The following is a 7,261-nucleotide window of genomic DNA, read 5'->3' on the forward strand; positions in this document are numbered from 1 at the left end:
TAGGATTTCATTTTTGTATATATTTTGAAGTAGGGATGAAATTTTTTCATATCGAAAGACATTGCTGGGACTTCCCTGGTAGTCCAGTGGTAAAGAATCTGCCTTCCAATGCAGCAGATGCAGGTTCGATCCCTGGTCAGGGAACTAAGATCCCACGTGCCACGGGGCAACTAAGCCCGTGTGCTGCAACTAGAAAGAAGCCCCTACGCCACAACTAGCGAGAAGCCCATGTACCCCACTGAAAAGATCCCACGTGCCACAACAAAGATCCAGCATGCCGCAACTAAGACCCAATACAGCCAGAAATAAAATAAATAAATATTAAAATTTTTTTAAAGATAATAAAAGCTGTTGTAATTGAAACAGTCATTCTTTAAAAAATAAATAAATAAAATAAAGATTCAATGTAATCCCTATCAAAATTCCAATGTCAACTTTCACAGAACAAATAATTCTAAAATTTGTATGGAAATACAAAAGAACCTGAAAAGCTAAAACAATCTTGAAAAAGAAGAACACAGCTATAAGTATCATGCTCCCTAATTTCAAACTATACTGCAAAGCAAACAGAAATCAAGACACTGTGGTACTAGCAAAAAAACAGAAGAGTAGATGAATAGAACAGAATAGAGAGCCCAGAAATGAATCCACACTTACATGGTCAGTTAATATATAATGAGGAAAAGACAGCCTCTTCAATAAATAGTGTTGGAGAAACTGGACAGCTACAGATTCAAACTGGACTACTTTCTCACACCATATACAATAATAAACTCAAAATTGATTAAAGACTTAAATGTAAGACCTGCCTAAAATCATAAAACTTCTGGAAGAAAACATAGGCAGTTTGATCTTTGACATGATTCTTAGCAATATTTTTTGAATCTGTCTCCTCAGGCAAGGGAAACAAAAGCAAAAATAAGCAAATGTGACCTAATCAAATTTAAAAGCTTGTGCATAGCAAGGGAAACTATATACAAAATGAAAACACAACCTACAGAATGGGAGAAAATATTTGCAAGTCATGTATCTGATAAGGGGCTAATATCCAAAATATATAAAGAACTCATACAACTCAATAGCAAAAGTTTTTTTCAATTAAAAAATGAGCAGAGGATCTGAAAAGACATTTTTGCAAAGAAGACATACAGATGGCCAACAGGTGTGTGAAAAGGTGTTCAACATCAACTAGACACCAGGGAAATGCAAATCAAAACCACAAAGATATACTACCTCACATCTGTCAGAATGGCTATAATCAGAAAGACAACAAATAACAATTGTTGGTGAAGATGTGGAGTAAAGAGAACCTTCATGCACTATTGGTGGGAATGTAAATTCGTGCAGCCGCTGTGGAAAACAGTATGGGGTTCCTCAAAATCTTAAAAATAGAACTATAATATGATCCAGAAATTCCACTTCTGGATATTCATCCAAAGGAAATAAAAACATTAACTCAAAAAGCTATATGCACCCCATATTCATTGCAACATTATTTAGAATAGGCAAAATATTAAAACAACCTTAATGTCCGTCAATAATGAATGGATAGTGCAAGAGAGTTCCCTTTTCTCCACACCCACTCCAGCGTTTATTGTTTCTAGATTTTTTGATGTTAGCCATTCTGACCAGTGTGAGATGATATCTCATTGTAGTTTTGATTTGCATTTCTCTAATGATTAATGATGTTGAGCATTCTTACATGTGTCTGTTGGCAATCTTATATCTTCTTTGGAGAAATGTCTATTTAGGTCTTCTGCCCATTTTTGGATTGGGTTGTTTGTTTTTTTGTTATTGAGCTGCATGAGCTGCTTGTAAATCTTGGAGATTAATCCTTTGTCAGTTGCTTCATTTGCAAATATTTTCTCCCATTCTGAGGGTTGTCTTTTGGTCCTGTTTATGGTTTCCTTTGCTGTGCAAAAGCTTTTAAGTTTCATTAGGTCCCATTTGTTTATTTTTGTTTTTATTTCCATTTCTCCTAGGAGGTGGGTCAAAAAGGATCTTGCTGTGATTTATGTCATAGAGTGTTCTATGTTTTCCTCTAAGAGTTTGATAGTGTCTGGCCTTACATTTAGGTCTTTAATCCATTTTGAGTTTATTTTTGTGTATGGTGTTAGGGAGTGTTCTAATTTCATACTTTTACATGTACCTGTCCAGTTTTCCCAGCACCACTTATTGAAGAGGCTGTCTTCTCTCCACTGTATATTCTTGCCTCCTTTATCAAAGATAAGGTGACCATATTGTGTGGGTTTATCTCTGGGCTTTGGTGGGAATGTAAATTGATACAGTCACTATGGAGAACAGTATGGAGGTTCCTTAAAAAACTACAAATAGAACAACCATATGACCCAGCAATCCCACTATTGGGCATATACCCTGAGAAAACCATAATTCAAAAAGAGTCATGTACCAAAATGTTCATTGCAGCTCTATTTACGATAGCCAGGACATGGAAGCAACCTAAGTGTCCATCAACAGATGAATGGTTAAAGAAGATGTGGCACATATATACAATGGAATATTACTCAGCCATAAAAAGAAATGAAACTGAGTTATTTATAATGAGGTGGATGGACCTGGAGTCTGTCATACAGAGTGAAGTAATCAGAAAGAGAAAAACAAATACCGTATGTTAACACATACATATGGAATCTAAGGGGGAAAAAAGGTCATGAAGGACCTAGAGGTAAGATGGGAATAAACACACAGACCTACTAGAGAATGGACTTGAGGATATGAGGAGGGGGAAGGGTAAGCTGTGACAAAGTGAGAGAGTGGCATGGACATATATACACTACCAAAAGTAAAATAGATAGCTAGTGGGAAGCAGCTGCATAGCACAGGGAGATCAGCTCGGTGGTTTGTGACCACCTAGAGGGGTGGGATAGGGAGGGTGGGAGGGAGGGAGACACAAGAGGGAAGAGATATGGGAACATATGTATATGCATAACTGATTCACTGTTATAAAGCAGAAACTAACACACCATTGTAAAGCAATTATACTCCAATAAAGATGTTTTTTTAAAAAGGTAAAAATTCAAAAAATAATAATAATAATAATGAATGGATAAAGAAAATGTGATATAATGACACAAACAGATGGAAAGATATACCATGTTTTGGATTGGAAGAATCAATGTTGTCAAAATGACTATACTACTGAAGACAATTTACAGTCAGTGCAATCTCTATCAAATTACCAATGGCATTTTTCACAGAACTAGAACAAAAAATTTTTTAATTTGTATGGAAACACAAAAGACCCCAAATAGCCAAGGCAATCTTGGGAAAGAAAAATGAAGCTGGAGGAATCACACTACCTGACTTCAGACTACACTACAAAGCTACAGTAATCAAAACAGTATGGTACTGGCACAAAAACAGAAATATAAATCAATGGAGCAGGATAGAAGGCCCAGAAGTAAACCTATGCATCTATGGTCAACTGATCTGTGACAAAGGAAGCAAGAATACACAATGGAGAAAAGAGCCTCTTTGATAAGTGGTGCTGGGAAAACTGAACAGTACATGCAAAAGAATGAAATTAGAACATTGTCTAACACCATGCACAAAAACTCAAAATGGATTAAAGACCTAAATGTAAAATTGATACTATAAAATTCCTAGAGGAAAACATAGGCAGAACACTCTTTGACATAAATCGTTGTAATATCTTTTTGGATCTGCCTCCTAGAGTAATGGAAATAAGAACAAAAATAAACAAATGGGACCTAATTAAACTTAAAAGCTTTTGCACAGCAAAGGAAACCATAAGCAAAATGAAAAGAGAACCTACAGAATGGGAGAAAATATTTGCAAATGAAGCAACCAACAAGGGGTTAATCTCCAAAATATACAAACAGCTCATACAGCTCAACATCAAAAAACAAACAACCAACCCAATCAAAAAATGGGCAGCAGGAGTCCACCCAAGCAGTGGTGTAGAGGTGACGAGTTGCCTCGATTCTTCAGTTTCCTTCTTTTTCCATTCCTGGGCTGAAGGAAATACCTGAACATGTGGAATCCCAATGCCGGGCAGCCAGGGCCATATCTACACCCCCCTAACATCGGGTACTCTAGAGGTTGCAATCCTGCCCATCCACCACCTGCCACCCCTACCTTTCCTCCAGGCCCTTTTCCCACTCCCCCAGGAGCACCCCAGGGGAATCCAGCCTTTCCCCCTGGTGGGCCCTGTCATCCTGTGCCACAACCAGGGTATCCAGGATGCCAACCCTCAGGTCCCTACCTCCCTCCATACCCACTACCTGCCCCTGGCATGTGTCCTGCTAATACATTGGCTCCTGGCATGGTAGGACCAGGAATGGTGATTGACAAGAAGATGCAAAAGAAAATGAAAAAAGCTCATAAAAATAAGCAGAAACACCACAAAGATGGCAAGCATTCCTCCTCCTCCTCCTGCTCTCCCAGCAGTGACTCTGACTGAATACAGGGCCTGGACCCTTCCCTCAAGTCTCTCCAGTTCTGCTCTTCCATCAAGCTTCAGATGCCGTCTTGTACTGGGGGAAATTAGCCCTTGTGTCCTTCTCCCTGCTACCCCTGCAATCTAAGCCTCACTCTGCTGTTCAACCCTAACTGGCTAGGGAAAATGGGAAAAGAATTGCCATGGGCTAGCAAAGGCCGTCCTCCCACTGCTTGGATAGAACTTTTAGCTGGTGAATTTTGCAGAAGAACTATTTTTTGAAGGTGGTGAGATTTGAGCTAAATGCTGAAGACAAGTCTAAGATCTGTAAAATGTGATTTTTTTTTTTTTACTTTCTTTTGCAATACTCATAATTGGGGAGATGCTATGGAAATTTAATTATGGAAAGGAAAAAACGACCTGTACCTTTCTTGTAATTGTGGCATGCTTGGGTGATTTAGTGGCAAATAAACATTTCCCAGCAGGCCTTTTTTTTTTTTTTTTTTTTTTTTTTTTGCGGTACGTGGGCCTCTCACTGTTGTGGCCTCTCCCGTTGCAGAGCACAGGCTCCGGACGCGCAGGCTCAGCAGCCATGGCTCACGGGCCCAGCCGCTCCGCGGCATGTGGGATCCTCCCAGACCGGGGCACGAACCTGCATCCGCTGCATCGGCAGGTGGACTCTCAATCACTGCACCACCAGGGAAGCCCCAGGCCTTTTATTGATTGCACTCACTGCAAGGCTGCCAGGAAGTGGAGTCCATTTGGCTGATGAGCTCTGACTGCCATTTTGGAAACTGATCTCTACCCCTTAGCTCAGTATGCTATCTCAGGTCCTCCTCTCAATCTCCAACTCTCAGTCCAAATAAAGCTATTTCTCCTGGTCTCTGTTCAAAAAAAAAAAAAAAAAAAAAGGGCAGCAGATCTAAATACTTCTCCAAAGAAGACATACAGATGGCCAAAGGCACATGAAAAGATGCTCAACATCACTAATTATTAGAGAAATGCAAATGAAAACTACGAGGTGTCACCTCACACCAATCAGAATGGCCATCATCAAAAAGTTTACAAATAATAAATGCTGGAGAGAGCATGGAGAAAAAGGAACCCTTCTACACTGTTGGTGGGAATGTAAAATGGTACAGCCACCATGGAGAACAGTATGGAGGTTCCTTTAAAAACTAAAAATAGAGCTACCATATGCTCCTGCAATCCTACTCCTGGACATATATCCAGAGAAAACCATAATTCGAAAAAGTACATGCACCCCAATGTTCATAGCAGCACTATTTACAAAAGCAAAGACATGGACGCAACCTAAATGTCCATCAACAGATGAATGGATAAAGAAGATGTGGTACCTGTATACAATGGAATATTACTCAGCCATCAAAAAGAATGAAATAATGCCATTTGCAGCAACACAGATTATCATACTAAGTGAAGCCAGACAAAGACAAATATCATATGATATCGCTTATATGTGGAATCTAAAAAAAATGATACATTGGGAATTCCCTGGCAGTCCAGTGGTCAGGACTTGACACTTTCACTGCCATGGCCCAGGTTCAATCCCTGGTCAGGGAACTAAGATCCTGCAAGCCACGCAGCACAGCATGGCTGTGCTGTGAATTTAATTTAATTAATTTTTAAATGATACAAATGATGGGGATTCCCTGGTCATCCTGTGGTTAGGACTCTGTGCTTCCACTGCAGGGGGCAGGGGTTTGATCCCTGGTCAGGGAACTGAGATCCCACAAGCCATGCAACGTGGCCAAAAAAGAAAAAAGATACTAATGAACTTATTTACAAAATAGAAAGACACACAGAGATGCACAGATGTTGAAAACAAATTTATGGTTACCAAAGGGGAAAGGGGGTGGGAGGAGGGATAAATTAGGAGTCTGGAATTAACAGATACAAACTACTATATATAAAATAGAAAACCAACACAGACCTACTGTATAGCACAGGGAACTATACTCAGTATTTTGTAATAACCTGTAAGGGAAAAGAATCTGAAAAGGAACACACACACACACACACACACACACACACACACACAACTAAATCACTGTGCTGTATACCTGAAACTAACACTATATTGTAAATCAACTATACTTTAATTTTAAAAAAAAGAAAATGTGATATATACACACATATATATGGAATATTATTCAGCCATTTAAAAAAGAAAGAAATTCTTCCATTTGTGACATGGATGGACTTTGAGGGCATTATGCTAATTGAAATAAGTCAGAGAAAGACAAATACTGTATGATCTTACTTATATGTGAATCTAAGAAAAAGCAAAGGAACTCATAGATACACAGAACAGGTTGGTGGTTGCCAGAGGGAGGTAAGGGGGGAAGGGTTTTTGGTAAAGGATATAAAAAGGTACAAATTTCTAGTTATATAATAAATAAGCCCTGGGGATGTGGTGTACATGTACAGCATGGTGACTATAGTTAAAAATACTGTATTATATATTTGAAAGTTGCTAAGAAGTAGATCTTAAAAGTTCTCAGCAGAAGAAAAAAAATGTGTAACTCTGTGTGGTGATGGATGTTAACTAGACTTACTGTGGTGATCATTTTGCAGTATAGATAGATAGATAGATAGATAGATAGATAGATAGATAGATAGATTTAATTATATTGCACACATACACAGAAAAGGATAGGAAAATGAACAATGGAAAGTATTAGTTTTATTTATAATTCTTCTTCCAGTTTATTGAGATATGACATACAGCACTGTATAGATCTAAGGTATACAGCATGATCTGACTTACATACATCATGAAATGATTAGCACAGTAGGTTTAGTGAACATCCATCATCT

The 7,261-nt window shown here is 38.6% G+C and overlaps 1 pseudogene; it reads left to right on the forward strand.

The window, feature by feature from the left end:
* The first annotated feature begins 3,910 nt into the window (after window positions 1–3,910).
* On the forward strand, window positions 3,911–4,444 carry LOC131757561 (proline-rich protein 13 pseudogene; annotated as a pseudogene).
* The last annotated feature ends 2,817 nt before the right edge of the window (window positions 4,445–7,261 follow it).

Source organism: Kogia breviceps, chromosome 5, assembly GCF_026419965.1.
Source record: "Kogia breviceps isolate mKogBre1 chromosome 5, mKogBre1 haplotype 1, whole genome shotgun sequence".
Classification (NCBI taxonomy): Eukaryota; Metazoa; Chordata; class Mammalia; order Artiodactyla; family Physeteridae; genus Kogia; species Kogia breviceps.